This window comes from Dreissena polymorpha, chromosome 3 (assembly GCF_020536995.1).
Source record: "Dreissena polymorpha isolate Duluth1 chromosome 3, UMN_Dpol_1.0, whole genome shotgun sequence".
NCBI classification, from domain to species: Eukaryota; Metazoa; Mollusca; class Bivalvia; order Myida; family Dreissenidae; genus Dreissena; species Dreissena polymorpha.
This window is the reverse complement of record NC_068357.1, coordinates 43,249,927-43,260,190: the sequence shown is the minus strand read 5'-3', so window position 1 is coordinate 43,260,190 and position 10,264 is coordinate 43,249,927.

The window sequence follows — 10,264 nt, the reverse complement described above, 5'->3', positions numbered from 1 at the left end:
AACATGAGACCCAAACTATATTTAAGTCAATGGAAGGGTTAGACATAGCGTAGCTGTTTTGAATCGTATATTGATCGAGGACGTTCTTTGATAAACCCTGTACACCTATAAAGCCTTGAAAAAAGTCGTCAATTGGGTACAAAGAGAAGCCAACAATTAAAATTAACGTGTGTTTACTTGTTTTGAACCCTTGAGTAAAATTTATTAGCATGCACTCTATTCGACATAAACCGCATGCATACGTTCTTATTGAAATAACAAATCAGAGGGACACGTTTAAACATTTCTGAAACCTGGTTAATTAGGGCGCAAACGTCTCAGGTTATTCGACCTGCATTAAACTGCCCAGAGCCATAGAACACTTTCGTAAATGTGAAATATATTGTCAGTTGCTTTTGCAACAATAAGATGTTTCTATTTTAATATACTTCATACCACATGGCCAAAAACAGCGAGTTTATGACAATTATCTCAAAGCTAGAACACGCTATGTAGCACTTCACTTTGGTGTCAACCCAACATCGTTGTTCACATCCAAATGTCTGAAATAGTAGCATTCTTTAATTATTATTATCCAATTAAAACATACCATTTAATAGCTGGTTATTTTTTGTTGATGTTCAATCTTCAAAACCTGCGATATGTATATTCAAAGTAGCTTTTAATTTACCACAATACCGAAAACATCCGTTACATAAAAAACATTATTTACTTATTGCTAATGCTTTTACATTAAAAAAACACACGTGTTTCAAACAATAATACCCTTCACTATACATGTTTGAACACTCAATTAGTCCATCAGTCAGCTTTGTGCTTCCATGAAAAATTCTCACAAAATCGCCATACTTCCACTCAATTTGTTACAGCTAAATTATGTTCTCTACAATACATATGGCCGTGCATTGTGAAAAGGGGGTTTAATGTGAGTAGGTTTAATGTGAGTAAAGTGTCGTCCCAGATTAGCCTAAGCAGTCCTCACAGGGTGGACACTTTCCGCTTGTATGATAGTTTTTGTTTAAACAAAGTATCCTATAATGAAAAATCAAGTTAAGGCGGAAAGTATTGTCCGCACAGGCCTATCTGGGACGACACTTCACGCACATGATTTGTCCGCACAGGCCTATCTGGGACGACACTTCACGCACATGCATTGTCCGCACAGGCCTATCTGGGACGACACTTCATGCACATGCATTGACCGCACAGGCCTATCTGGGACGACACTTCACGCACATGCATTGTCCGCACAGGCCTATCTGGGACGACACTTCACGCACATGCATTGTCCGCACAGGCCTATCTGGGACGACACTTCACGCACATGCATTGTCCGCACAGGCCTATCTGGGACGACACTTCACGCACATGCATTGTCCGCACAGGCCTATCTGGGACGACACTTCACGCACATGCATTGTCCGCACAGGCCTATCTGGGACGACACTTCACGCACATGCTTTAAACCCCCTTTTCACAGAGCGCTGCTCATATCATTTTTGGCTGTTGTTTCTGTCGAGAAAAAACAAACAAACATAATGGCCTTAACGGCTTAAAAAAACATCATCTACACACTTAGGTAGTGGAAAAGAATACAAATGGTAAAAATTATCTCTGTGTGTTTCAAACTAGCTCGGACTTGAAAAATATACCTGTTGATAAAAATTGCTTGTAATTTCATGTTTTTAGTTAATGTTCGTTTAACGCTGTCCGAGGCAATGTTTGCAGTGTATTGAAAAGGGAGGCGGAAAACTACAACGGGCGAGGCATGGTCAGGGGTGATAACCCCAAAAAAAGGTTAGGGTAAGGGTTAGGGTTAGGGGTCGGGTTAGGGTTAGGGTTGGGTTTAGGCTAACCCAAACCCTAACCCGACCCCTAACACTAACCCTAACCCTAACCTTAACCCTCTTATCCCCCCCTTGCGCAATACCATACCATGCCTCGCCCGTTGTAGTTTTCCGCCTCCCGTATTGAAAACACTTTTTGAGGCATCTGTCGCGGAATATTGAAAATTGCTAATACAGATATACATATACATTTATATGGCGGAGTTTCCACGTGTTTGGACTCTTCCGGCGGAGTTAAGCGGAGCCTCTGCATTGTAGCTCCGTCCGTTTGTCTTCAATTAGGTCAAACATGAGATTAAATTTATATCTTCATGTATTTCATGGATTAATTTAACGATTAGATTTTCATAAAGTTTGATGAACTATTTCGGCAACTATTTGTGTTAAATATTTTAGTTTCTTTATTTGTTGCAAGTGAAATTGTGTAACCTTGTGAAATATGTTTTTTGTTACGGATTCTCGAATAAGAAATAAAATAAAATAATAAAATCCAGTGTGGTTTCGATTTGTCTGTTAATTCAGTCGCAAACGATAAAAAGAATCGCCGCCATATTGTTTTGGTGCCGGAACCCGGGAATTCGATGCGGTAACAAATACACTGCACGAGTACAAAGTACTACAGTTGAATAAGAAAAGATGTATTCATTGAAGTTCATTAAAGGTGTCCGAACAAGACACCGAAAAGAGTTTGGAAAGGGAAATACTAGTACCTTGTTGCAGGGAAATACGTGTACATGCTATTGATCACGTCAATAAAGACGAAGAAATTTTGAAATCAACAAAGTGCATTAAATTACCTCAATCTTACAGTGAAAAGTTGGAGAACCAGTGTGAAAAATACATTTCGTCCCTTGAAGACAGTACGGAAGATCTTGAACACAGCCTCGATGAGGGTTATAGAATCTGTGCAAAAGCAACAGAATGTTGTGTGGAATTAGAAACATATCTAGCAACATAAGGTGTACTGATGCAAAAGAAGTAAAATCTGAGCAAGAATACTCAGTTGTGAATGTAATAAAAAAGCAAATGCAATCATTCATGCTAGAACAAAGGTCTAGACACCACGAAATTGTTGAAAGGCAAACCAATACCTACAAGAAATAATTTAAAAAAACCAAACAGAAAACCAATACATGGTGATAAAAGAAATGAAAGAAACAAAAGAACATCCAGTCACTGAAAAGTTACCTTAATTTGAATTAAGATCATTTAAAGGCGACAAACTAAGATGGATAGAATGTTGGGACCAGTTTGAGTGTACAATTCACACCAATAATGAATATGAAATTGTCTGATGTGGAAAAGTTTGGTTATATACAAAGCAAACTTCAAGCAGAAGTAAAAGCAGCAATCGCAGGATGAATGCTCAGCAATGACTATTACAAGATCGCTATGAAAATATTAAAAGAACGCTACGGCAACAATTAGGTTATCATTGACATTTATTACAAGAAGATAACGAACCTAACTCCACCAAGCAGCAGAACTGAGAGTCTGAAACATTTCTTAGACACTTTCGAGAAGCATCTGGGCATTATTACCTGGGCATTGTACTTCCACCAAAAATTTAATTGCAACCAGGTCTGTATCTGCTTAGTTCAAAGCTAGGATGGATGCTCGCTGGTAGAACATGTGAACAAGAAAGTGAACATTATATCAGCAATATGTTAATTTTAACGTCTGCAGTAGACAGGGAATACAAGCGCTTTTGCCTCAGTTGATAGTGCTTTGCCAAGAAAGCCAGATCTACAAGAGTTTTGGAACCTGGAATCAATAGGCGTGACGGATGATCCAAAAATAACTGATGGCGACATTGCAATGCAGAAGTTCAGAGAAACACGCCTATTTAAAGATAATCGCTATCAGGTTACATGGCCATGGAAAAATGAGCAGCCCAAGCTACCTTTAAATCGAGAATATGCAATTGGGCGATTAAAATCGACTCTTGCAAGAATGCGTGACAACCACGAGTTGCTTGAGAATTATGACGAGATATTCAAGAACAAGTTAAAGAAGGAGTTATCGAACAAGTAAATGCGACCAGTGTTTAGGGAATTAAGCACTATTTGCCACACCACTCTGTCATAACTCCTCAGAAAACAACAAACCTACGCGTTGTGTTTGACACATCAGCAAAAAACACACATACGAAACATCAGCCTCAATAATTGCTTATACACGGGTCCAGTAATGTTGCATGATCTGTGTGGAATACTTATTAGATTCCGCACACACAACATTGCTGTTGTGGCAGATATAGAAAAAGCATTTCTTCAAGTAGGACTTCAACAAGATCAGCGCGATGTAACAAGGTTTCTGTGGAGCAAATAATTTGTAAGGCCTACTATTGCTCCAGACAACATCCAGGAATATCGTATTTGTCGTGTCCCATTTGGTGTTGTTACGAGTCAGTCCTTTCCTGCTTGAAGCTACGATTGAGTGTCACCTAGGAACCTACAAGAACGATCAGACTACGAAGATAAAAACGACGTATAACCAGGGATAACCTTTTTAACGGAGTACACTCGGTTAGCGATGCTATTAGTCTTTACAAGTTTACGAAAGCAATGTTCCAAGATTCAATGTTCCAATGAACATTCGTGAATGGGCAACAAATAGCAAAATGTAAAATTAAGTTATCCCAGCAGGGGACAAAGTAACAACATAACAAATTTAAGTCCTTGGACAAACATAGAATACTATTCGTAAAACACTGCATACTAAACCAATTGATTTGCCAAATGAGCAAACAAAGGCAACACAGCGCAGCGTTTTGAAACAGATTTCGTCCGTGTATGATCCGCTTGAATGGTTATCACCAATCGATTTGTTGGGAAAAGTGCTCCTTTAATCATTGCGGAGCAAATGTCTTGAATGGGATGATGAGCTAGACGATCTTGATTCAGATACATGGGCATCAATCAAACAAGAGCTGTCAAACATTTCGCAAACTGAAGTTGTACGGTGCATTGCTCTTAAACACGGCACACAACCGAAATATAGTTTGGTCTGTTTTTTGTGATGCATCTGAAAAAGCCTATAGCTAGCTACGCAGCTGTTGTGTATTTGCACCAAGAATCTGAGGACAAATCAGAAGCGTATTTAGTATTTTTCAAAACAAGACTGACACCAATGAAGAAGCTTACAATTCCCAGGTGTGTAAGGTTTGTACGAGAACAGCTGAGAATTGCATTTAAAATATGCACGTGTGGAGTGTCTCTAAATGTGTGTTACATTGGATTGCAGCTGAAAACTAGTCATCAGTGTGAGAAATAGTGTGAAAGAGATTAAGAATACAGAAGAAATTGTATTTGATTATGTCAGTACACAGGAAAATTCTGCTGACATCGCGAATCGCGGAACAACTATTGACCATTTGAACAACTGCCACCTCTGGTGGAATGGACCTATTTGGCTCCAACAACCACATAAAAAATGGGTTACCTTTAAGAAAATGGAGTGTGACCCTGAATCTAAAAGAGGTTTTACCCTGACGAAAATCATTGAACAAATTGGGAGTGTCAATGAGAAAATTGTAACGGGCTGCTGACCTTTGCATTTTTTCTACTTGATACGTTGAGTTTTTCTGTCATGAATGCCCCATTGAAGAGCAATCTTCCAGTTGCGGTCTTACATATGTTTTGTACGCTGTTTCTTGCATTTGTTTATTATTTGTTTTGGCATTTCTTTTGATAAATTTTAGTGAATTAGTAGCTTTAGTTGTAATGTTATTTATATGCATTTTCTAGTTGAAATCATTGCTTATAGTTAGGCCAAGGTATTTTGCTTTATCTGTTGTTTTTTATTCTATATTATGAAGTTTATAAGGGAAAATAATTGTCTTTTTCTTTTTCGTTATTCTTATTACTTCACACTTATCAGGATCAAATTCCATGGACCAGTTTTCTTCCCATTTTACTAATTTGTGTATGTCATTTTGAAGAGTGTTACAGTCATTTTCTTTATTTATGGTGAGGTAGACATCATCTGCAAAGAGTCGTAGCCACTTTTTAAGGAATCCGGAAGGTCGTTGATATAGGCTAAAAATAAACAGGACCCCAGTACGGACCCTTGGGGTACACCTGACATGACTGGAGCTGAGTTCGAGTTATGACCTTCACCAACTACAGTTTGTGTTCTATGTTTTAAGAAAGAAAAAATCCAAGAAGTAGTATTGCTATTATAGCCAAGTTTGAGAAGTTTGTATACTAGGAGGTTATGGTCTACTTTATCGAAAGCTTTACTAAAGTCCATTACTATTAGGTCGGTTTGTTTACCAGCTTCCAGGTTTGAATAGATTTCATGAGAGATGGAGATAATTGTGTTTCACAGCTATGTTTAGAACGGAATCCGTGTTGGAATGGACTAAGGAGATCGTCAATGTCATAATAATTCATGAGGTTTGATACAATGATTTGTTCCATATATACAAGTGAGGGAAATTGACCGATAATTACTTGCTTTACACTTAGCACCATTTTTAAATATTGGGGTAACCTGTGCATACCTCCAGTCTAGTGGGACGGAGCCAGTGTCAATTGATGCACACAATATTTTTGTCAAATATGGCGCTATTTCATGATGGAGTTCTTTCAAGAGACGAGGTGATATTCCGTCTGGGCCAGAGGCCTTATTTTGATTTAAAAAAAAACATTTTTTCTACACCAGATAGGGTAATGATTTTGTTATCCATTTTACTTGAAGTAGTTGGATGAATTCCAGATTTTATAAGATTTATTTCAGTTTGGTGTCTAAGATTCATTGGTTTAGGCTTAGAGAACACGGATTCAAATTGTTTATTGAGAATGTTAGTTTTTTTGTGTGGCGTCAGTATACGTTATTCCATAATTTTTGACGGGGCTATGCCACAGTTTTCATTTTTTTATGTTTTATGTAGGAGTAAAAAAATGTTTTGTTGTTTTCAGCATCACCAGTGAAAATGACAGATTCTACGTATTCCCAGTAGTTTTGACGTATTTCTTTTTGTATTTATGCTTTAATTATGGTAAGTTTTGTTTTTAGTTTTGCATTACTTTTATTGGTACAGGTAGTATTCTTGTACAGTTTGACACGTTTATGGATGAGTCTAATGGTATTTTTGGAGAGCCAAGGGAGATCACTTTTTGGTTTAATTTGTTTTTTTTTTGGGATATATTTATTTGATAGAGTTTCTATGATGTCTCTTAACTGCAGCCAGAGTTCATTGGGATCTAAATCAGGCTGGGTTTTGAATTTGTCTTCAAAATTTCTATTTAAGTCAGACTTGAATTGTTCCCCGTCTGCTTTATGAAAAACAAATGCATTTCGTATTGGTTGGTAAGGTCGTCCTATTGGCAAATTTATCTCTTGGAATACGATATTATGGTCGGACGAGCCGAGGCCAGACAGTGTCTTGGTAGAATGAATCTTACTTGGTTGGTTTGTTAAAAGTAAATCAAGAACATTATTGCCTCTTCTTGGTATTTTTACCATTTGTTCCAGATTAAAAATTGCCATGTTTTCTTGGAAATCCTCATATATATTTTTGCATTTGCACGGGTCCTTAATTGATCATTGGGCCAATAAATATCTGGCATGTTTAAATCGCCCAGGACCCAGATTATGCTATTTGTGGGATCATTTTTATTCAGAACCATTATGGAGACTAATTTCATCAATTTCTTATGGTTTATAAAATGATGATACAAAGATAGATTTCAGACCTATTTTGCTGATTTTTGACCATGTGATATAACAGTCAGTTTTAAGGTCGGGCTGTTCCTTACAGATTAGTCTTTTTTAAATGGCAAGAAGTACCACGCCGCCTTTGCCTGACGTACGGTCATCACGAACAACCATATAGAAAGATCCTGATGGAAATATTTCCGACGTTAGAGTTCCATGTTTTAGCCATGTCTCAGTACAAGCAATAATGTCAGGCTTAGTTTGATGAATTACTTGGTGTAATTCCGGGATTTTATTGTTTATTGATCTACAATTTATATTGACTATGGTTATTCTTTCAGTTTTCTTGATTGAGTTTAATTAAGTATTACAAGTGTTATCAAATTTTCGTTTTGTTGTTGACGTAGCTTGCGGTTTTAGTTTCTTCGCATTAGGTGTTTCTTTATTTAAGTTTGAGACACTGGCACTCAGCGATATTCCAGTGAATTGATTTATGTTATCTGAGTCCAAAGCAATGAAGCTATTTGTATCGGACAGGGAGTCAAGGGATTCGGACAAGGAAGATAAGTAGTTTGGCAGACCACATTTTGTACAAACCCATATATGCCGAGTGTCTGATAGGCGGTTGTATGTCTCATCACAAATGCCCTGACAATCAGCATAAACCATTGGTCGCAGTCCTCACATTGTATTCATAGTTGCCGAAATAGTTCATTAAACTATATGATAATCCAAAGAAGATAATCCTGAAGCCGTACGGCTGACAGACGCTATCTGGCCATTCTTATATTGTTGTTTTGAAAGATAAGTTAATAAATTAAACCTTTTCCGTGATGACGTCATCTTCACTGCGGTCGTCACTTATCACTAATGGACTGTTTCCTGAATCTGAGGTGTTATATGAAGAATAATCTCCTGTCAATAAATGTTCTCTCTCAGATTGATTGTAAATCTGTTCAAGCGTAATGTTGTTTGTAGTAGGTGTTGGAATGTTTTTGTTAATAATTTGCTCATCAAGTACTGGTACATCAGGCAACTGCATTTACTGAGATATCTGTGAATGGGATACTTCGTCATGCGGGTCCTGTGACACATCGTCAAGCCAAGCTCGGAACCCCGCATTAAGGGCGTGTATATCGTGTCCGACTGTTTGGCTGTTCGTTTGTTTAAATTCTTCTTCGTCGGACGATATGTCTTCATAGATATGTGCATCATGGGGTGTGTGCAACGGAAACGCGCTGCTGTTCGCGTCAACCACTTGAACAGCATCCAGATGAGCTGATGGCTGCGAACAGTTGTTGTTCGTGTCAGTTATTTGAGCAGCATCCTCGAGAGTTTTTGGCTGCGAATTATTGTTGTTCTAGTCAGCCATCTCCAAAACGAGGACCGATACAAGTTTCCTGGCTTCTTTTTTGCTAACGTTATGAACGTTGGTTAAATGTTTTGAAACATAACTCCTCCTGATGAACTTTGATATGCTACCAGTTATCAAACATGTAGTAAGTCCCTTCCATGTTTCTCCTTAATATTGCGATTCAAATTCCCACTTGGATCAGCGATTAATTTTTAAATATTTATTCACATCGAAAAATATTATCAAAGTAACTGACGCATACATGAAAGTTGACGACGGAAATGCAAACATTATTTTGAAAAACAAAAAACAAACAACAACACAGCAGCGATATAATACCGCTATTTCCATATGATTCGGCCTGAATCGCCCCTGCCCCTGTTATATTATTTAGGATATGCATTATATAATAATATACACAAATTTTATATTACCGGGGGTATATTCCTATATACATTTTATGCAGTTGCAACAAATATTTCCTGACAATCTCACAGTCACCGAATGACCCTGAAATAGAAACTATCCAACTCACAGCATCTACTCTAAGATGCAATATATTTATGAAGGCAATATTGTAGAACATCGTCCATATTCGAACCATTTAATGTGTAAAAGTGTCCAGACAGCTACCCATATACTTTCAAATTTAAAATTATGTGAGGTTGCAAAATAACGTTTGAAACGACTGACTTGTGCCCTGTGTTTAACAATATAGCGAACAACTGCGGTGCAGTCAGCGCTTTGATTTCACAAGAATCGGTTCGCAGGCCTTCGTTTACATAATAAATGGTCGGTATAATCATATGCGTTTGAATGCCGCTATCATTTAACGTCTACTTCTACTTCTACTTCTACCGGTTGACGACCACAATCAACTCGTTGATTATCCTGTCGTTGTGTGGGTGTTGAAGAAAAGTTGCAGTATAACAGATTAAAAGTCCAGAATGTACAGGTTAAAAACAGAGTTCTTTATAAGAGTTAATATAAAGTGTTTTGCCAGTTGAGCTTTTAAGCACTCAATTGACCCCACAGATACTATGTCCAATCTCTGATGGTCCTCGGGAGAATGAGTTGAGTCTGTAATCATTTTTACATGATGGAATTTGGAAGGTTTTTTCGTGCATGCCGCGGGTGAGTCTTCTTGGTGGTATTAAACGATGTTCTTTATTGATGCCAACTTTTTCGTTTTTGATTTTGTATAGCATTGAAAGACTGGCTTCCTTCCTCTTTGTCTCGGGGGATTTCCAATTTAGTTGTTCAAACATATTTGTAACGCTTGATCTATTACCATGTCTATTTAATACATATCTGGCTCCCCTCCTTTGCACCATCTCAATTTTCGCTATGTCTAATTTTGTGTATGGGTCCAAGACAGTTCCTGAATACTCAACACATG